Source organism: Tamandua tetradactyla, chromosome 20 (genome assembly GCF_023851605.1).
Source record: "Tamandua tetradactyla isolate mTamTet1 chromosome 20, mTamTet1.pri, whole genome shotgun sequence".
In the NCBI taxonomy this organism is placed as follows: Eukaryota; Metazoa; Chordata; class Mammalia; order Pilosa; family Myrmecophagidae; genus Tamandua; species Tamandua tetradactyla.
Genome location: NC_135346.1, coordinates 38,028,655 through 38,050,803, shown reverse-complemented (window position 1 = coordinate 38,050,803; position 22,149 = coordinate 38,028,655). Strand labels below are relative to the sequence as shown.

At 39.1% G+C, this 22,149-nt stretch overlaps 1 protein-coding gene across 6 annotated transcripts in view; it reads left to right on the top strand.

Moving 5' to 3' along the window:
- Window positions 1-22,149, top strand: part of TIMD4 (T cell immunoglobulin and mucin domain containing 4) — a 184,216-nt gene that overhangs the window by 32,471 nt on the left and 129,596 nt on the right. The gene's annotated exons all lie outside the window — the stretch shown is intronic.

Genomic DNA, 22,149 nt, shown 5'->3' with positions numbered 1-22,149 from the left:
GTTAACCATCTTTGGAATCTCTACTTATGAGAGGCAGAGAAGGCTCATTACTTTACTGGTGCACCCCGTGGAATCCTTGCACTGTTAGGCACTTATCCAGCATTTAATAAAAATCCCCTTCCCACCTGGGCACCTGGACACTCACTTGTTCTAGTTTGCTAGCTGCCAGAATGCAATATACCAGAAATGGAATGGCTTTTAAAAGGGAATTTAATGAGTTGCTAGTTTACAGTTCTAAGGCCGAGAAAATGTCCCAATTAAAGCAAGTGTATAGAAATGTCCAATCTAAGGCATGCATCCAGGGAAAGATACCTTGGTTCAAGAAGGCCGATGAAGTTCAGGGTTTCTCTCTCAAGTGAGAAGGCACGTGGCAAACATAGAGCTTCTCTCTCAGTTGGAAGGGTACACGGAGAATACAGCATCATCTGTGAGCTTTCTCTCCTGGCTTCTGTTTCATGAAGCTCCCTGGGAGGCATTTTCCTTCTACATCTCCAAAGGTCGCTGGCTGAGGAACTTTCTGCTTTCTCTGCTCTCTCTGAGTCTCACTCATTCTCTGCTCTCTCTGAGTCTCTCTCATTCTCCAAAACGTTTCCTCTTTTATAGGACTCCAGAAACAAATGAATTCCCACCCAAATGGGTGGAGACATGCCTCCACCCAACCCAGCTTAACAACCACTCTTGATTAAATCATATCTCCAGGGAGTTGAACTAATTACAGTTTCAAACATACAGTGCTGAATAGGGATTAGAAGAAATGGTTGCTTTTACAAAATGGGATTAGGATTAAAACATGGCTTTTCTAGGGTATATACATCCTTTCAAACCAGCACACTTGTCTATAGAAGTCTGCCTTCTGGCTTAATCATTTGGTGCTGAGTGAAGGAGCTGTCTGGGCCAAGTAATGGAAACAACTAGTAGACATGGATAGCTTCCTTTAGGGGCTTGACTTGTTCTTCTTTAGCTTGAGATACTGGAAATGACCTTGGCTGGTTAGCGAAACTCAAACATTTGTTTGAAACAGAGGTGACTAAAAGCATCTAGAGTCAGGTTCAGGACTTCAATTTCCCCATCTGGAAACTGGAGTGGGTCTAGATGACCTTGTGTCTATAATCAGGTTCTAATATTTTATGAGTCAAGCTTTAGCTGATACTCCCTTCCCATCTTCTGAAACAACTGTCACCATCAATGTCACTACCAACTTGGATCTTACTAGAAAAGGAACAAAGCAAAACCTCCATAGCAGAAGCTGAATGAATGTCTTTCTGTTTTGCAAGGAGCCATTTTCAATCATTTCCTAACTGTATTTCTAAAACTCCTCGATCAGACTAAGAAACATTCAAATGAGCAATCATAGTACTTTAGAGAACTTGGAATGGCTGGAATGGCTTCCAGAAGCCTATAGTTGTTTTCAATGTGGGTGACACACTGAAATCAAGTAGAACATTTTTAAAAGTACAACTTCCCAAGTCCCGTCCTTCCCTCAAGTGATTCTTTTTTAAATTGTTCTGAGGTGTAGCCTGGGCATCTCAATTTTTTTTTTTAATTTCCCAAGTGGTTCTAATGTACAGTCAGGGTTGAGAACCACAAGCCCAGATTCTCACACTATGGCCCCAGACCAGTGGTATCAGCATCACCTGGAACTTGTCGTCACCCCAGACCTGTTGAATCAGAAACCCCAGGGGTGGGGCCTGGAGATCTGTGGTTTAACAAGCACTCTAGGTGATTCTGATGCACGTTGGCGTTTGTGACCTATTGCAGAATCATAACCTCTAACAGGTGGATTCAGATTTCAAGAAAAGATTCTCCTGTAACCAGAGCTCCATGGCAGTGGGTTTGGCCAGACACAGGGTCAGGAGTTTCCACCAGCAGCAAAGGTCCAGGCAGAGGTCAGTGCCAGAGACTTAATTTAAGCTAACATCACTTTCTCTATGGACTCCTGCAGAGGCTGCCTCACTGTAATCACCAACTGCGTTTCTTCCTCTTCAATCTGTTCTCCATGCTGTGGCAGAGATATCTTTTTAAATTGTAGATGTGAGATGCCAGCCTCCCGACTTCCAGCCCTTTTTATGCACATCATTCAGTCCCACCCAGAAGCTGCACACTTGGTCTCTGCCTGAGACAGGGTTGGTAAACTGCAGTGACCTCAGAGGCCAGGCAGGTGGTGCACATGAGGGAGTCAACTGGAAATTATATCTTGTCACAAATTGGTGTGTATCTACAGAAAGGTAGAAATTCAGGGTTAAAATAAGATCCTGGACAAGCACAATATGGTTTGAGACTCCCCAGATCCGGGGATGGGGTTAGGAGTGGGGGGCAGGGTTTTGCAAAATGATGAATTAATAAATAATTCTCACACCAAGATAGAGGAAGTTCCTCTCATTCCCCTTTGTGCGATCAAGATGAATTGGTACCATCTGCAGACAACTTTCTAGTATCTATTGTGTGCGGACCCAGGAGAGAGAACCACTTCCTTTAAGGAGCTTAAAATTCAAATGCGACAAAACACACATGGGAGATGCAATAGAGTGGATTCAGTGTTTTTCACTTTCCACAAGGAAAGACTTCTATGCAGTACGTGGCTCTTACAGCTGATGTTTGTATGATGGGCTCACAATCAAACCCTGTGGATTTAGAATGGTCTTTCTGCAACCTCCACCATAGCCTTTCAAAGCTAAATGAAATAGCATCTAAGCTACAATGAGCATTTACTATGTTCACAGTATTCTAAGTATTTCAAGGCAATTACCTCATGAAATCCTCATGGCAGCTCAATGAAGCAGGTATATTTTTCTGCTTTTGGAACTAAAGAAATGAAAGCACAGACAGGTGAAGGGTCTGGTGTAAGGCTCCTTTGTGGCAGAGCTGTCTCTTGAACCAGGCTTGAAGAGTTCCGCACTCTTAACCACTTCCCTGTGGTTTACAGTGAGTCCTGATTTAAGACTTCATGGATTTGGCAGTGTGACTTCCTTTGTGTTGGACCCAAATGGATTATTGTTTGCTCAGATCCAGTACAGCCTGAGTGTATTGATGATTCTCCAAATTCAACTCCATTATAGCTCAATCTTTTCTGGTCTCTATATTATTTTCTCAGAATCTGATTTGCATTTACAGAAGCTGCAATTGGAGAACCTGGCAGGAACCTTAATGAAGCCAGGTGGGACACATTTAAATGGGAATGTGTTGATCTAACTCATGAAGAGCTGAAGCCAGCTGTCAGCAAGCTTAATGAAAGGTTAACAGGAATTCTGCAATGGGTGGCTGGGGAGACTCTGTCTCTCTAAAGAAAACAGAAAGTTGAGAAGTGGGCTCCCTGGGTGGAGGCAAGAGCAGAAGGAGGAAGCCTCTTGAAACTCAAAAAGACTGGGTCTGGAGTTAAAAGTTTCATTTAGATGTGGAAACATGTTACAATCTTTAAAAAAGCACTGTGAATTCTCAGCTCTCTGAGCAGCAAAGGAAGGGGTGGGACATGTTCCAGGAATAAGATGAATGCTGATGATGTTATGAAAGAGCTGGGGGAGCACTGGAAGATGGCTATTAGCAAAATAAAAGTTGGGTTCACTCTGCTTGAGCTGAAAGGTGCTGTTACTTTAGTTTTATTCATTATCTGTGTTGCAGGTGGAATAGGGGAATGAGTGAGCAGGAAAGACCCTTGCACATCCTCTGATTCAACTCCCACTTTTCATCTGATGAAACTGAGGCCCAGCCAGAAGGAATGAGTTGTCCTAGGCTAAACAGTAATCCAGAAATGCAAAGCTTGTCTGCTGAGTTGCGCTCTCAATAGCACCACTATAGCTAGGGTACCAACTTGTTCTAGTTGCCTGGTTTCAAAACAGAAATGCCTGTGGCCTGGGAGCTACCTCCCACCACCTTCCCCTGCACCCTACCTGCCCAGACCCGGGCAAACTGGTCTGACTGGTCAACCTAAGTCCATAACTAAACAGAGATCAAAAATGTAGTTGTCTCAGTTCTTCCACCCATGACTCCAGCTCTTAACTTGATTGCACTGATTGTTTTGTTCTTCTGTGACTTTTTGGTTGGACCCGAGTGCACTCATAGTTTGTGTAGACCCTGGATCAGGACAGAATGTTACTCGATCTAGATTCTAGACTTTGCTATTCAAAGTGTGGGCCACAGATGAGTAACATCAGCATCTCCTCGGAGCTTATTAGAAATGCAGAAGCTCAGCCCCCACCCAGACCTACTGAATCGGAATCTGCATTTTAACCAGATGCCCAGGGGATTTGTGTGCATGTTACAGTTTGAGAAGTACTGGTCTAAAGCAGTTTTTCAAGCTTGGCTGCATAGTGGAATTGTGGGGGGGGGGGGGGGGGGCGGGGGGGGACTTAAACATTACTGCTGCCTGGTTTCCCTTTGAGGTTCGGATTTAATTCGGTTGGGGGAAGCCTGGGCATCAGGATTGTTTAAAGCCTCTCTAGTTATTCTAATATTCAGCAAAGTTTGTGAACCACTCTTCTGAAGAGAGGGTAGCTTTGTATCTGAAAATAATGTCGTTAATTAATCAGAATAAAGGTTGGTCTAAGTTACAAGTTTATGTGAATCTAGTACCCCCCACATAATTTGTCTAGAAAATATGGTGGATAAAATTGCCCAAGAAGATCTGAGGAGACAAGGTAATGACCAAAATGTCACGATTACTATGAAGGAGGCCCATTAAATAATTTAAAACCAAGGTATAATATTTGGTTTGTTGAAAGTGAACATAAAACAGAAAAGGTAAGCAGAGGAGCAAAGCCCAAGGATCACAGTGGCTCTATCAGTCTGTTTTGAAGACATTGGAAGAATAAAAGAAGAGATGACATAAGTCATCTCTTCAAGCATAATGGACCAGATTAAGTGTAAATCTTTGGTGCAGATCAAGGAACTTGGTAGAAATGGGCCTACTTGCTGTCATGAACCTAAATATAACAGAATACCTTTCTCTGGGAGAAGTCGTTCATTAGATTGGTAAAATTGTGTTTAGCTGAAAGTAAGTAAATACTAAGAAAATAGTTACTTAATAAAGACTTTTTTTGTATGCTGTATGCTGGGGTCACATTTCCTTATTTTTCTATATGAGTATCCTGTTATTGTAGCACCATTTGTTGAATTTTTCTTTGTTGTTTGGCTTGTTTATTTTTTTGGAAGTGCGTGTACTGGGAATCAAACCCAGGTCTCCAGCATGGGAGGTGAGAATTCTACCCTTGCCTCCCTCCATCCCCCAATGAAGACTTTTCATTATTTCATCTTACTAGAAATCTGGATTTAGGCGGTTCAGGGTTGCTTCAGCAGTTTTACTAGTCAGGGTCTCTGTGATTTTCTTGGTTTTTCCCTCCTGATTGCAAGATGGTTAGTTACTATTGCTCTAAATATGCCCTCACACAAAAGTATCCCAAGCAGGAAGTTACTGGAAAACTTTGCCATTTGTTTCATTGGCCAGAACTGGGTCACATAGTCACCCCTTGGTAGAGGGGAATGAATCTGTCAGGACTAATTTATGCCTGTCATTGCTCATCCCCTAGGCTGCACACATTGCCACTCAAACACAACATCGGTTAGCATGGGAGAAATTGGGACTGACTATTGGGTAGATAACCTTGATTTCTGCCACATTCATTCATAGAACAAAAGCTTGGGGGGGGGGTTCCCATATGTGTCAAGGGACCATGCTCAGTGCTGGGGTTTAATGATGAATAAGACAGACACAATCTCTATACCTAGGAAGTTTACAGTATACAAAGCCATTTCTGTCTTTATTGGCATTTTGTGATCCCAAACTTTTGGGTGAATTCTAATGTACCTGAGAGAGAGGTGAAAAAAGTGAAGGAATAAGAAAGGATAAAAGCTTAGAAATTCTGTGTAAACACTTTCTTCTTGAAACTATGGAACTGCACATTTGATTCAAGGGTCATGAATCATGAATGGGACGAAAACATTTAGACCCAGGAGGCAAATTATAGCAAGAATTCTTAGCTGCAGTGAAACATTATTAATCGGGCAGAGACTATTTTGGCTTTGGCAAAGTGTAGTGTTAGAGTAACTAATAATCCAAACCTATGTTTCTATGCTGCTTCATACTTTTCTAAGCATTTTCAGACATATAGTATGCCGTCAGAGAAAGGGCATATCCTATTTAATAGAAGGGAGCAATGAAAATACAGGGAGGCAAAGTAACTGCCTGGTTCCCAGGGTAGTTAGTAACACAAAACTAGAATCTCACTGTTCCTCCTCAATCCAGTGGATCAGTATCATCTTTATAGGGTGCCTTCCATTTGTACCTAGCTTTGCGCTTAGACCTAATAAGTGTCAATAATCATCACTAGTATTTGAGCACTTATTCCAGGCACTGTCCTAAACACTATAAAAGCATTATTTATTCAATCATAATCTCACTATGACCTCATTACCAGTTTCATTGCCCTTTGATGGATGAGGGCATGGAAATTTGAATTAATAGAGTGGCAGAGCTGGGAGTCACACGTGGGAGCAACTGCAAAACCCTGAACCCAACCGCTGAGCTCTGGCCCCTCCAGGGGTATGAGAGCTACCTTCATGGTCTCAGCAAGGTAGAAAGGACTGTTTTTCATCTATGAGCTTTGGGCATCTCCCAGTTTTCCCCCTCATCATGATTATGTCTTTTCTAGCTCAAGTCTGTTTGAATATGACTGTCCAGCAAATGGATGGAGGGGTGTGAAGGGCGTGAAGTCAGAAGGCCCTTTTGGCCTGGATTTCACATTCCTGAAGAGACTCAACTTTAAACTTATTCTAAATCAGGTCCTATGTGTAGGCACAGAGAAGGAATGAACAGGATTGAACATTTAAAATATACTGCAAACATATTGTTCCAACGAAGTGAGTGGCCTGGGCCCCTCTCCCCTTCACAGAGCTGTGGTCCTGCCATCTTCTTCCCTGAATTTACCCCTGTCTTTTTATCTCTGTTCTCCACCCTGTTTATCTCCATTCCCTCTGCTCTGTTTCCTTCCTTCCCCTCTGCTCTGTTTCCTTCCTTCCCCTCTGCTCTGTTTCCTTCCTTCCCCTCTGCTCTGTTTCCTTCCTTCCCCTGCTCTCCTCCCTCCGAGATGAGGTTGGTGTCTTATCTCCATTCAGCCGTTTTATCAACAACGTCCTATCTTTCTTTTCTCCTGCACCATTTTAATCAGTTCCTCTGAGCTTTGGTTCTCAATCTGTTCCCAGACTTAATTTCAGGCTCTTTGTCACTGAGATGACAAAAGGTCTGAAAGAGATTACAAAACCTGACAGAGCTTCTGGCTGGAGGATCAAGATGATTAAAGGTCTTCTTCACCATAACACCCTGGGTATGTTGCGGCAGTGGGGGAGGGGGGATTTCTTAACCAAAGACCCAGAATCAACTAACACTACAATCCTTTGTTATTTTAACTATTGTTGGCAAGGTTTGCAAAAGTATTGGTGTATGGAAGGAGCACATATCTTAAAGTCAAACTGACTCAGAACCTACTGCTGCTCTTGCCCAACTGGGTGGCCAAGGGCAAATTGCTTGGCTTCTCTTACTATGCTTCATCACCCATGAATTGGGGATAATAATGGTTCCCTCTTAAGTTTTAAGTGTAGTAATCCAAATAAGGCAATTAGCATCATGTTTGGCACCAGGTATGTGCCCCACAATCAGTAGGAGGTCATGGAGCTAGTTCACTCTCCAGCAATAGCATATTTAGTGTATATTTATTGGAATTTGCTGGCAGGATTAACATAGTGTCCCAGTGAGGATGGGTCCAGGGCACTTGGCAGAAATGGAGTATCAGACCTGGGGGCTTGTGTTCTATCTCAGATGCTAAGTATGTATCCCCTGATCTGCTCTTTTCATACTTTAGAGTCTAAGAATCATACTTTAGAGAGTCTCACCCCCAGAGATGCTGATTCAATCTGGAATGAGGTCCTGGAACTTGCATTTTTTACCTTATGTAATAGGGGTTTATAGTTAAAAAAAAAAAAAAAAAGAAAAAGAAAAAAAAGGAATGTGGGTTTCAGTCATGACGTAGTGGATGTTCATGAAGTTCAGAACATTATTCGGGATGCTACAAATCTCAGCAATAGTTTGTCACCGCCTAAGCACCAAGAACTGATCAGTGCATGCAAATCTGTTTTCACCTCAGCTACAGACATATACAAATGATTAAGCTTCCCAATATAGTTATGACTTATTCCAAGAGCTCTGTGCATCAGGGATTCCGAAAGACCATTGCCGGGTTTGATAGTTTTGCTAGGAGGACTCACAGGACTTAGCATAGCTATAGTTTATTAAAGGAAAATGACACAAAGTAAAATCAGCAGAAGAAAAGATACACTGGGTGAAGTCTGGAGGAAGCAGTGCACAAGCTTCCAAGGGCCATCTTCCACTGGAGTGACATGACTTCCAAGGAAACTCATTAGAGACCTGGTGGCCAAGGTATGTATTTGTTTATTTATTATTAGAAAAGATGTAGGTTTTCAGAAAAATTATGTGAAAGACAAAGTTCCCAAATACCACCCCCCATTATTGACACTTTGTATTAGTGTGGTAACGTTGTAATGATTGATAGATTATAACTGTACTATTAACTATAGTCCATAGTTCACATTTGTGAACTATGTGGGTTCACTATTTGTGTTGTACAGTCCTATGGTTGTTCTTTTTTTTAAAAATGTTTGGTAACATATATGCAATCTAACACAAACCCTTCAATCCACATTCAAATATATAATTCAGTGCTGTTCAGTATATTCACAGTTGTGCTACCATCATGACCACCCATTACCCAAACTTTTCCATCATCATTCCAAATAGAAATTCTGTACCAATTAAGCATTAATTCTCCATTCCCACTCCCTTTGACCTTTGACCTATATTCTAGTTTCTGATTCTATGAAATTGCTTCTTCTAATAGTTTCATATTGGTGAGATCATACAGTATTTGTCCTTTAGTATCTGGCTTATTTTATAACCTTGCCTGGTGGTGAGGCAGGGGTAAGTAGATCACACTCCGAGAGTGCAGCTTAGAGGCTGAGATTCATACAGTACTATATTAGCCATTTCCGTGCTTAACTGCTCTGTCTTGCTATCTTTTTCTGAATTCTGACCCTGCTTTGCCTTTGATTCATTTTTGAACCTGTCCTCAGCTCCGATTTTGCTGTCTTTCTTGGTCCATTGTGGTCAACCAGAGGGTAGTGCTCTCTTCATCTCTGCTTCACACCCGCAGCTGTTGCGTCTGATTTACAGCTAATTTTCTTTAACTCTTCCTCCTGATGTGGTTAGACTCTGGCTTAGTTCTGCATTCCATCCCAAGCTTCTCCAAAGTGACACTGGCAGTCCTGTGGCCTCCATCCCCCTGCTATAGGGGAGATCCAGAGTTTCTGGATAGGGTGATCATTTGCCATCCTCGTTGTCTCTCATTTACTCCTCTAGTGCCAGTCAGCCCTTGGACTTCCAATATGGTGGAGGATTTTAGTCGGCAAGGTCACCATTTTTAACTTGAATCACGACTGAAAGCTATCAGGAGTGTGCAGTGTACACACGTGTTGAATGTTCGTTGTTCCAAGACATATGTTGTTGGAGGTCATTTTTTATTTCTATTCTAAATCTATATCATGTATCTCGGTTCATTGTAGGTTTTCCTCCCCTAAATAATGAAGAGTGTAAGGAAAATGCCCTGGTTTCTACCTGGAGTCTGGCTACTTAAGATTTTGCTGTAACTTAAAGGGACATTATGCAATGATTTAAACTCACATTTTCACGCAGACCAGAAAGTAGCACGTTGGTCTGGCTGGAGCTCATAGGACCTGTGAGTTAGGGAACTTGCCTGTCCCTGTCTCTGTTTTCCCATCACCTAGCAGAGTTTCTGGACCACACTATATGTTCTCAAATATTTTTTGAATGGATGGAGGTATAGTCAATCCTCGTTATTCATGTGTTCTATATTTGTGAATTAACTTGCTAAAATTTATTTTTATCCATAAAATCAATATTCAAAGGGCTTGCATGGTCATTTGTGGGCATGTGCAGAGTGGCAAAGTACCTGAATTGCCTGATGAACACATTCCCAGCTAAAGCTGAACAAGGCAACTTTCTACCTTCTTGTTTCCACTCCCATATTGCAAACAAGTGTTCTTTTCATAGTACATTTATTGGCATGTTTTTCACATTTTTGTGATATTTTGTTTCTAATTTTGCTGTTTAAAATGGACCCAAAATGTAGTGCTGAAGTGCTGTCAAATGTTCCTAAGTGCAGGAAGTCTGTGATATGCTTTAGAAGAAAATATGTGTTAAGTAAGCTTCATTCAGGTGTGAGTTATCCTGCTCTTGGCCATGAATTCAATATTAATGTCTCAACAACATAAAGTATGGTGTCATTAAACAGAAACACACATAAAACAAGGTGGTGTGTTGATTGGTTGACGAAAATGTTGTATCAAGAAGCTCACAGACATCTAATGCTGTATTTCACCAGGAGCAATGATTCGATATTTGCTAATTCAATGCTTGTGGAGACTTTATAGAACGTTATTGCCATGAATAATGAGAACTGATTGTAGGTCTATTTTACAACATCAGTGCCAAATGGGTATTCAAAACTTAGCAAACCTGTCTAGCAACTGGAAGCTCCCTAGCTTCGTTGTATTGTCATGTGGCTATTTTTGTTTGAAATTTTATCTTTATTTCTGAGGGCAAATCTGCCTTTCTGTGGCTCCCAGATCTTGGTCCTTCTTGTCCCCAACTGGACTAAGATAAAACAATTCTATTCTCTCTTCTACATGACGGCTCTTCAGATGTTTGAAGATGATTGCCATATCACTCTCTGTCTTCAAGTGTTCACCCTTCTAATCTTTTTCTGAATGTGCTCTGGTTTCTCCCTGCTTCCTCTTAAAATGGGGTTACTGATAAGACAAACAGCCCCATTTTTATAATGGGCAAAAAAAATTGAATAGAAATTTCTCCCAGATATCTGAATGGCCAATAAGCCCGCGAAGAGATGCTCAACATCATTAATCATTAGGGAAATGGAAATTAAGAAAAAACAACACATTAAGATGCCACTTCACATCCACTAGAACGGCTGTAATAACAATGGGAAGGATGTGGGGAAATGGGTGGTTGAAACGTAAAAGGGGACAGCCGCTTTGGAAAACAGTTCGGCAGTTTCTCAAAATGTTAAATAGAGAATTATCATATGGTACAATAACTCCACTCAGGTATCTACCTAAGAGAAGACAAATGATTACACAAACACTTGTACATGGATATTCATAGTAGTGTTATTCATAATGGCCCAAATGTAGAAATAACCTAAATGTCCATCAGCTGATGAATAGATAAACATAATGTGGTATATCTTTACAGTGGAATACTACTCATCAATATACAAATTTATGATGTGCTGATTTATGCTAAAACATAGATGCAACTCAAAAATATTCTAATGAAAAAAATCCAGATACGAAAGACCACATAGTTAGGATTTCATTTTTATGAAAATAGGCAAATCTATAAAGACAGAAAGAAGATTAGTGGTTTTGTAGGGTTGGGAGTGTGGGGAATGAATATAAAGTTTCTTTTTGGGGAGAAAATTAGAATGTAGTCACACTTGCACAAATCTGCAAATATACTAAAAACTATGGAATTGTACACTTAAAAGAGGTGAATTTTTGTTATGTAAATTATATCTCAATAAGCTGTTTAAAAATGAGATTTTTTTTTAAATAGATGAGAGAATCTGACCACTGCGGTATAGAATGCAACCATCATATTCTTCTACATTGCAACCTGAGACTACATTCATTTTCTTTAAACAGCAATGTCTCACCCAGTTGATTTGTATTGGGCTAATGATGATTAAAGTTTTCCTGGCCTGTGTTTCTAGTATATTATTGTAAGTGTGAATTCTACATAAGAGGATTCTGACATTGCCTGGGGGAGGAAGACTTTTGTGAACTGAGTGTGTTGCAGGCAGAAAGGGAAAATGAGAGGGCAGAGATAATATCCCAGCCAAACAGGAGGCTTTCAGTTGCAAAATCCCTTAATATGACAAGAACAAAACTGAAAATTATTTTGTATCCCTTCACTATATAAAAGGTATACATGCAATTTAAATATTTTACTTCTTTCCCTTTCTCCTGCCATCTCCAGTCTCCTTCCACTGTGAAAACCACCATTGTTTGTTTTGTATATGTGTGTGTGTATTCTTTCCAAATGTTTTATTCAAGAATGTGCACGATATATGCATTAATATATATCCTACCTTATTTTACATAAAGGATTGTGTTGTATGAGTTGTTTGGCACCTTCTCTTTTACTTTATAACACACCTTGTGAATCTTTTCCTGTCAGCAAATAAAAATCTACTTCATTTATTTTTAATTGTTGGATAATATGCCATTAAATAAATTATTTTGGATGTGTCAATTTATTTAATCAGGTTCCTATTGATGAATAGTTGCATCATGAACAGTCCTTTGAGATTACAGACTATATTGAATTGGTTATTCTTATATGTTATATCTTTCTTCATTAATAGGAACACAAGTGGATGGTAAATTCATAGAAGTGAAGTTGCTGGTTCAAAGGCTATGTTCAATTAAAATCTTTATGGTTTAGTTATAGTTCTACTCGGAAGTTTTTCCACAGTTTATACTTCTATCCATTTTCTTATAAAAATGCCTGTTTTCCTTGTAATCAACTTACTATTAGATTTTTCCCCTTTGATGATCATTAACTTTTTACTTGTATAATTAATTTCTTTATATTTAAAGGAATTAATGATATAATTTGTATTTAGGTCTATGATCTTAATTTATTTGCTTTCTATTTGTTCTGCCTGCTCTGTACTTCTTTTTCTCTTCTTTCTTCATTTCTTTTGGTTTAATTGCTTTGTGTATGTTCTAGTTTGCTAGCTGCCGGAATGCAACACACCAGAAACAGATTGGCTTTTAATAAAAGGGGATTTATTTTGTTAATTCTTCAGAGGAAAGGCAACTAACTTTCCAATGAGGTTCTTCCTCACGTGGGAAGGCACAGGATGTTCTCTGCCAGCCTTCTCTCCAGGCCCATGGGTTCCAACAACTTTCCCCAGGGTGATTTCTTTCTGCATCTCCAAAGGCCTGGGCTGAGCTACGAGTGCTGAGATGAGGAATGCTGAGCTGCTTAGGCTGTGCTACCTTGCGCTCTCTCATTTAAGCACCAGCCAATTAAATCAAACGTCATTCATTGCAGCAGGCACGCTTCCTAGCTGACTGCAGATGTAATTAGCAACAGATGAGGTTCACATACCATTGGCTCAAGTCCACAGGCACAGAACTAAGTGCCTTCACCTGGCCAAGTTGACAACTGAATCTAACTACCACAGTGTACTTTCCATTTTTTTTCCCTATTAGGTCAGAAATTATGCAGTATGTTTGTATTCTTTTAGTGTTTGCTCTACAAGTTGCAATATGTATTTTTATCCTTTTAAATATGATGTCAATCAACACCTGCCTCCTCATCCTAATCCATACAAGACCTCAGAATACCATATTTCCATTTAATCTTCTCTTGATATGTGATATTATTATCATGCATTTTAGTTCTTTATAATTTTACTAATTCAACATGACATTATTGTTGGTGTTTAACATAGTCCATATTCTCTACTTTTCCTGCTTTCTTTGCTCTTTATATCTTTCTGAATATCTGACTGTCCATCTGAGATTATTTTTCTTTGGTTTATAATAGAGCCTTTAACATTTTCTTAGAACAGGTCTGTTTTGTTTTAGTTTGCTAATGCTGTTGGAATGCAATATACTAGAAATGGTTCATCTTTTATAAAGAGAATTTAGTAGATTACAAGTTTGCAGTTCTAAGGAAGTATAAGTGTCCAAATTAAGGCACCAACGAGACGTTATCTTCACTCAAGACAGGCTGATGCTATCCGAGACACCTTTTTGTCAGCTAGAAAGGCACATGATTGGTATTGACTTGTCCTTGTTCCTCGTTCATTGCGTCCAGATTCTGATGCCACTGGTTTCTTCTCTAAGCATGTGTGGGCCTTCACTCACAACTTTGGGACATAACTCTGGGTTTGGGCTTATTTAGCATCTCATGGGAAGGCACAGGGCCATATCTGCTGGGTTCTGCCCCTATGTAGGCATCTTCTCTCTTTGTGGGCACTCCAAGCATATCTAAACATCCATGTCTCTGAAGTAACTGTTCTCCACGCATCTGCTTCTGCCTTGAGGTTTCTTCTAAATGTCTCTCCCTTTAAAGGACTCCAGTAAATTAATCAAGAACCACATTGAATGGGCAGTCTTATCTCCATCTAGCCAAAAGGCCACATCCACAATTGGGCATGCCACATCTTCCTGGAGATAATCTAATCAAAATGCTTCCACTCTGCAATATTGAATCAGGATTAAAGGACATGGCTTTTTCTGGGTTTCACAATATTTGCAAACTGGCACAGGGAATTTATTAAGTTACAAGTTTACAGTTCTAAGGCCATAAAAATGTCCAAATCAAGGCATCCGGAGAAAGATACCCTGACTCAAGAAACGCTGATGGTGTCCAGAACATCTCCATCAGCTATGAAGGCATGTGGCTGGTGTCTGCTGGTCCTTTGGCTTCTGATTTCAAACAGGTTCCCCATGGACATTTTCTTTCTGCATCTCCAAATGTCTTTGTGTTGGCTCTGAGCTTTTTCCAAAATGGTTTCCTCTTGAAAGTCTCCAGTAAATGGATTAAGACCCATCTTGAATGGGTGGAGATACAGCTCCATAGAAACCAACTTATCAAAAGGTTCCATCCATAATTGCATAGGTCACATCTCCATCGTAACAAACTAATCAAAGATCCCACCCTAAACAGTAGGTCTGTTTCCACAAGATTGGATTAGGAAAAAGAACCTGGCTTCTCTGGGGTAAACAACAGCCTCCAACCAGCACATATTTGTAGACATCTCTTAAAGTTTTTCTGCATCTAAATATACCTTTAGTTGGCTTTCATTCTAAGAAGATAATATTCTCTGGATTTAATTGAGGTTGGCAGTTCTATAAGTATATTGAAGGTAATTTAGTACTCTTTTGGTTTCTATTATTACTAGAGATAAGTCAGCTGTCAATCTAAAAGTTGCTCTTTTGAGTTACAGTGCCTTTTTAATCTCAAACTGCTTTTAAAACTATTACCTGTCTTTGGTTTTCTGCAATGTCAGTTTTTATGATATGTCTGTAGGTCTAGATTTCTTTTTATTTATCCTGTTCAAAACATGTTTTACTTCTTGAAAATGTAGATTGTTGCTCTTAACAGTCCTGGCAAATTCTCAGCTATTATCTCTGAATTTTGCCTCAGCCCCATACTATTGTCTTTCCCTGTGAACTTCAGTGGAAAAAATATTAGAACTTTTCATTATATCTTCCCTGCTTCTTAGCCTGTTTTGAATTTTCCATCTTTTTATCCCTTTGAACGTCATTATGAATAGTTTATTTTTTCCTGTATTTCAGTATACAAGTTCTTTTTTAAACCAAGTCTAATATGTTTAGTTGGGTTCTTAACTTCAGTGGGTTTTTTTTTTTTGTATGCTGTGTAGCAGGGATCACATTTCATTCTTTTTCCATGTGGGTATCCCCTTATTGTGGCACCATTTGCTGAATTTTTGTTTGTTTTTTTTTGATTGGGAAGTGCATGGGCTGTGAATAGAAGCCAAGTCTCCCACATGGCAGACGAAAATTCTACCACTGAACTATTCTTTTACCCCTAATTTCAGTGTTTTAACAATGAGTTCTTGATTTGTATTTGGTTCTTTTTCAAATCTACTTAATCAATTTTTTAACTTTTTTATTGTTAATATAACATAGATGCAAAAAAGCAATAAATTCCAAAGTACATTTTGACAAGAAGTTATAGAACAAATTTCAAAGTGTGGTATGGGTTACAGTTGTACAATTTCAGGAAATCTCTAAGACACTGGTGACTAAAAAGAAATACCAATATAATGATTCAGTAGTAATATTCATTTGTTGAATCCAATCTTCTCTGTTACAACTGCTGTTTCTCCTTTGATCCTTTTCCCAGTCTTCAGGGATATTTGAGCAATGGCCGTTCTCACTTCTTCATGTTGAAAAGGGGAATTGACATTATGGGGTAAGGGGATGCAGCTGGTTAATGATCTTGGAGAGATGTGAAACTCTGGGTTCCAGGGCTTATGTGGCCTAGGAATCATCTGGAGGTTTTAGGTGTCTGAAAAATAAACTTAGTGAATGAAACTTTATTTATAGAGTCTTAGATAGAGCCCTGGGTATTTTTTAAGAGTTCTCTCGAACATTAGGGACTCCCAAGTTAATAGGCCAAGCCCTTGATTTTGAGGCTTGCTCTTATGAAACTTATTTCTGTAATGGAGAAGCAAAGCCTACCTATAATTATGCCTAAGAATTACTCCCAGAGAAGCCCAACTCTGCAAGTCAAATCATTACCTCCACTTTAGGGGCACATGGTATCCAGAGAGTGTAAATCTACCTGGCAACATGGTAGACTCCCAGGGATGAGCCTGACTCTGGCACTGTGTGATTGATAATGCCTTCCTGACCAAAAAGGGGAAAAGAAATATATAAATTGTTATAGTTCCTTGTTCCCCATCTAAATTTTCAAGCTTATTATTTTAATTTTTTTAATTATTTACTTACTTATTTTTAGTTTTGAACTAAACTAAACTAAGTTCATTAGTTGCTAAAGAGCTATGGTTATACAGTTTTATACTAACTTCATGATATTTGCCAAATCAAGGTTATCTCTTTTCACAAGCAATATCTGATATTTCTCCCAAGTATCAAGGTGCTCATGTACATATTCTGTATATGTGGAGTTTAAAGTTAAAATATTTTTGTGAAATATTAAAAGATTTTAGAACATTTGTAGTATTGAAAATATATTTTAATTAAAGAAGCTGTGGATTTACAGAACAATCATGCATAAAATACAGGCTTCCCATACACTATCTGTTCTAGTTTGCAAGCTGCCAGAATATGATATACCAGAAATAGAATGGCTTTTATAAGGGGGAATTTATTAAGTTTCAAGTTTACAGTTCTAAGGCCACGAAAATGTCCCAATTAAAGCAGGTGTATAAAAATACCCAAGTTAGGGCACCAACAAGAGGTTACCTTCACTCAAGAAAGGCTGATGAAGTTCAGGGTTTCTCTCTCAATGGAAAGACACACGGTGAGCATGGTGACATCTGCTACCTTTCTCTCCAGGCTTCTTGTTTCAAGAAGCTCCCCCGGGGATGTTTTCTTTCTTCATCTCCAAAGGTCTCTCGCTACATGGGCTCTGTGGCTCTTTCCAAAATGTTTCCTCTTTTAAAGGGTTCCAGTAAACAAATAAAAGCCGACCTGGAGTGGGTGGAGTCACATCTCCCTCTAATCAAAGGTTAATACCCACAGTTGGGTGCATTATATCTCCATGGAGATAATCTAACTAAGCTTCCAACCTATAGTACTGAATAGGGATTAAAAGAAACAGCTGCCTCTACAAGATGGATCAGGATTAAAACATGGTTTTTCTAGGATATGTAATCATTTCAAACTGGCACACCATCTGTTCTAGTTTGCAGGCTGCCAGAATGCATTATACCAGAAACAGGATGACTTTTTTAAAAAGGAGAATTTATTGAGTTGCAAGTTTATAGTTTTAAGGCCGTGAAAATGTCCAAATTAAAGTGAGACCATGAAAATGTACAATCTAAGGCATCCAGGGAAAGATACATCGGTTCAAGAAGACAGATGAATTTCAGGGTTTTTCTCCCAGCTGGAAAGGTACCTGGCAACATCTGCAAATTTCCTCTCCAGGCTTCTTCAATGGCTTGTGCAGGACTCTGTCTGTTCTGTTGGCTCTGTCAGTTCTTGTGGCTCTAAAGCTTTTTCCAAAATGGTTCCCTCTTAAAGGGCTCCAGTAAGCAGCCCCACTTTGAACGGGTAGAGACACATCTCCGTGGAAACCATCTAATCAAACTTGTCACCCATAATTGGGTGGGTAACATCTCCATGGAAACAGTCAAAAAGCTCCCACTCAGCAGGATTGAATGGGGATTCAAGGATATGGTTTTTTATTTTTTATCTTTAATTTCTTACTTATCTGTCCATACACTAGATAAAGGGAGTGTCAGTCACAAGGTTTTCACAATCACTTGCCAGTACCAGGCTGTTTTTAATTCAAGCTTAGCTTTTATTTCTTTGAAGATACTATGCTTAATTGTCTGATAATTCTACTATCTGGGCTCTTTTAGATCTGTTTCTGTTTCATTTGTCTCTGCTTTGTTCTTACTCTTGGTGTCTTAATTTCTTTTATGGAGATCAATGCATGAAAAATTATTTGTAGGAATAACTTGAGGCCAAATATAATGTGATCTCTTCTAGAAAGAACTTGCAATTGCTTTTCTCTGATACCTTTAGGTAGCACCATTCAAGGCTTGGAGCTCTGTGGATTACTTAAATGACCTGAAGCCAGGTTGCAAGTCCATGCAAGAACACAGTTACTCCTGGGTCACCCTTACCTTGAAGGGTTAGCCCTTTTTGTCCTGGCTTATAATGGATCAGGGTTTATCATAGTCTCTTTCTTTGGTGGGTTCTAGGCTTTGACTCTTTCCTCTAGTTCCATAAAGCAGCCAAAATCATAGCTCGATTTTGTGGATATTGGTTTCTATATTGGAAATGTTTCCAGGGCAAAAACAACCTTGATTCTGGACTTACCTTTCTAGTCTAACATATTTTTACATTTGGTTCTGGTAATCTTCCATTATTTTATCTGAGATTTTAACAATATTTACAAACACTTTGTTCAATTTTGTGTGTGTGTCTACAGTAGAATGGTTGGTTCAAATGATCTGGTCTGCATTATTAGACCTGAATGTCTTTGTAAGTGCTTATCTTCCTAGTTAATATTAATTTTTAGCAAATTTATTAATAAAACTGTTTTTAAAATAAAGGTAAACAGGCAAAATTCAAGTTTTAATTAGCTTCTACAATAAGACTCTGGTACCTACCTAATAGCATGCATGGATTTATTTCCAATTCCAATGTACTGTCTAATATGTTGAAACACTTAACCTGGAGGAAAGTAAACTAAGGGATATTTGACATGTGTCTACAAACGGCTGAATGACTTTGGAAAAGGATGCTGTCTTGTTCTATGTGATTCCAGAAGGCATTTTTAGAATTGGGGCTGGAAATTCCAGAAATCAATTTCTATGTAACCAAAGGAATGCTTTTCTAGAATAACTTAACACTGGTGAATATTGTCATGAGGAGTAGGATATTGGTCACTTGACATTCATTTGTTCTGTTTTTCCAATTGAACTTATTTCTTTCATATTTCTCCTCTGCATTTTCATTGTTTAGAATACCATTGGAGCTGATTTATTCCCCATCCAACGATGGCATGTTAGATGGGCACATCGAACCAGAGCACTGCATAAGCCCCCTCTCCTACTCCCCCACAGTGATGAGTGGTTTAGAGATGGCACAAGAACCAAGCTAGACCACTCTGAGCCAAAAAGGCATGATTCTAAAGCTTTTGTTTGAGCTGCCAGGGAAGGTAATCTTTTTCCTGTTAGTCCTGAAGGAGAGGATGGGAGGCTGCAGAGTCTATATGAAAGGAAGTAGATATGGGAATAAAAGAGTAGACCTTGGTTGATCATTCTAAGACTGAAATGATAATCTTAGACTGTTCATACTCTGTGATATAAGGCAATAAGTTCCCATTTTGCTTAAGCCAATTTCATTTGGGCTTCCTGCAATTTTTAAAAAAAATTTTTTGTATGCTGTATGGTGGGGGTCACACTTCATGCTTTTTCCATGTGGGTTTCCTGTTATTGCAGCACCATTTGTTGAATTTGTTTGTTTTGGGGAAGTACATGGGCTAGGAATCAAACCTGGGTCTCCCACAATTTGAAATGGATTTTTAACTAAAATGGGTAAAGAATACCCCATTCACAGGGGAATTCAAACAGAAGAAGATGACCAACTTTCAAAGTCACTATAGAGGGATTCCCAGATTATGTGGACAGATAGCTTTGAGGAATTCCAACTTGAAATTCTTGGCCTCTCCAAAGACCTCTTTTGTTTTACTTTTTTCAGCCTGGTGGAGTTGGTAGCTTCAAAATGACTCCAAGAACACTGGGCTGATTATCCCTCAGGGCCAACCAATATAGAAATTAATATGTGTCCAGTACTGGGATGCATATTTAAAGGAGAAACCCATAATGTTTAATCTTGGAATGAATGATTTATGGAGAGTCAGAGTATTCACTTTGCACTAAGTTAAGTTGTCTTATTTAGCCAAACAGGGCTTCCTGACAGGATTTGCATCATAGCCTTGGCTGAGTAATGAATTTCACTGCCAGGATGAATTATTGATTAGACCTTTGTATCATCTGCCCAGAAGATGAAGGAAAACTTGTTTAATTTCAAAGATGTTCAAATCTAGACATATATACATAAAAGACATTTTGAGTACTTTAACTCTCAATCATTTAATCATCCCATGAATATTTATGGAACTGGATCTGAGTTGTATTACAGTGTTGGGTTATTTTTAGGCCAAAATAAATAATATTCCCCATCTGTGGATGTAAACATTTTCTCTCCTTTTGTTGTTATAATTATATATGTTTTAGGTCCAGATGTTCAATTTATCTAAAAAATGGGAAAATTTCTTTTCAAATCAACTGAAATACCAAGTACTTAATAATTATGACTAACATTTGTATGTGCTTAGTTTTGTAAAGTGTTTTTACCTCAATTTCTCAGTATAGAATAGTCAGCTAGTGCTTACCATACACCAAGCAGTTTGGTAGAAATATTACACAGATATTATCATTTAATTGACAAAACCCTACAAATTTGGTACTATTATGATCCCCATTTTGGGAGGACAACTAAGTTGCCTGAAACCATATAGAGCCAGGGTCTAATTCTCGGTTGTCTGATCCCGGAGTCAAGGCTTTTAACCTATCTCCTAAGCAATCTGTATAAATACTATGGTTATTGAAAATTGGATATGGACATCTGCAGGGAGTCCAGAATTCTACTCATAATCTTTGTAAAGCTAAAGCATTAACATTTGCTTTTACCAGAGGAGGAAAGAAAGACATAGAGAGTTAAAAATGACATGGTAAGGTAACACATTGCTGTATATTGGCCTATACTTCCTTTCATCACCAAAGGAAATCCAAATATTATCTCCAGGTTGGATAGCACGTTCACTGAAGAACACAATTTATCTTTTGAACCTTTTTACTGCACTTTATACAGTTATAATGGAAATGAATTTTAAACAATAAATACAAGTGTGAAAAAATCTAAGCATTTCATTTTCTCTAAATGAGACTCTAAAACTTCATCCAAGTGAGCTGTAAGGAAATTAATTCTCAATCATATTTGGAGGCTCCCCTCCCCTTACTAGGGGTCACATCCCTCCCCTTACTAGGGGTCACATCCAAGTCTTGGAGGCAAAAGTTATGGCTGGAAAATTGGAGAAAGACTCTTTCATTTTCAACCATTGAAATCTCAGTTACTAAGCCTGTGGTTGAGAGGGTAGAACTCTTGAAGACAAATGTCTCAGTTGTTTTTGTGCCAAGCTTAAGCCCAGACATATTTGCCCAGGTTGGAATCCCCAGTGACTACAATCCAGCCATCCTAATTACTCCAGGCTACCATTCCCCTTCTCCAAGGGCTGGCTGTATCTATTAAGCACCACCATGGCAAAAGTCCTCATTATTTTGTGGATCACCTCCATTTCCTTTCCATTCTGGGGGCAGCTCCTCTTTTTTTTTTTCCTCTTGCTTCAAACTTTCTGCTTCAATCCTCTTTCTTTGCTCTCCCCACCATCTATGTCAAGGGTTCAAGTTTCTGGAAAATAAAAGTCAAGAAATCCAGTGTTCTGAGGACAACTTCTGCTCTTAATTTTGCAACACAAACCTCCCCAGAGATATGGAGCCCAATAGTCCCTGCTCTGAGTTGGGTTGGGAGACAAACAGGAAGAACAAAACATAAACTATTATCTCAATAAATCATCCTGCCAAACAACACTTTCTTTTTAGCTCCTTTTCAAAGCAGAGAGTCAACAAAGCACATGTGATTGAGCGCTACTCACTTCCAAGCCAGGAATACTGATTTCAAGTC